Source organism: Arachis hypogaea, chromosome 16, assembly GCF_003086295.3.
Source record: "Arachis hypogaea cultivar Tifrunner chromosome 16, arahy.Tifrunner.gnm2.J5K5, whole genome shotgun sequence".
In the NCBI taxonomy this organism is placed as follows: domain Eukaryota; kingdom Viridiplantae; phylum Streptophyta; class Magnoliopsida; order Fabales; family Fabaceae; genus Arachis; species Arachis hypogaea.
The window spans coordinates 66,698,353-66,699,332 of record NC_092051.1 but is presented as its reverse complement, the minus strand read 5'-3'; positions in this window follow the sequence as shown (position 1 = coordinate 66,699,332).

The following is a 980-nucleotide window of genomic DNA, read 5'->3' as shown; positions in this document are numbered from 1 at the left end:
TTTATCCTCTCTATGAAAATGGTCCGATGCGCTGTCACTGCATGGCTAATCATCTGGAGGCATCACTGTTGTCAATGGCTACATCCCATCCTCTTGTGAAAAAGGTCCAAATGCTCTGTCACGGCATGGCTAATCATCTGAGGTTCTCAATCATACTGGAATAGGATTCACCCTCCTTTTGCGTCTGTCACTACGCCCAGCACTCGCGAGTTTGAAGTTCGTCACAGTCATTCAATCCCAGAATCCTACTCGGAATACCACAGACAAGGTTTAGACTTTCCGGATTCTCATGAATGCCGCCATCAATCTAGCTTATACCACGAAGATTCTGATTAAGAGATCCAAGAGATAATCATCCAATCTAAGGTGGAACAGAAGTGGTTGTCAAGCACGCATTCGTGGGGGAATGATGATGATTGTCACGTTCATCACATTCATGTTGAAGTGCGAATGAATATCTTAGAAGCGGAATAAGTTGAATTGTATAGAAAAATAGTAGTACTTTGCATTAATTCATGAGGAACAGCAGAGCTCCACACCTTAATCTATGGAGTGCAGAAACTCTACCGTTTGAAAATACATAAGTGAAAGGTTCAGGCATGGTCGAATGGCCAGCCCCCATGATCTGAGAACCAGACGTCCCAAGATGTCTAATACAATAGTAAAAAGTCCTATTTATACTAAACTAGTTACTAGGGTTTACAGAAGTAAGTAATTGATACATAAATCCACTTCCGGGGCCCACTTGGTGTGTGCTTGGGCTGAGCTTGAAGTTTACACGTGGAGAGGTTATTCTTGGAGTTAAACGCCAGTTTGTAACGTGTTTCTGGCGTTCAACTCTGGCTTGTGACGTGTTTCTGGCGTTTAACTCCAGACTGCAGCGTAGAACTGGCGTTCAACGACATTTTGCGTCGTCTAAACTTGGCCAAAGTATGGACTATTATATACTGCTGGAAAGCCCTAGATGTCTACTTTCCAAC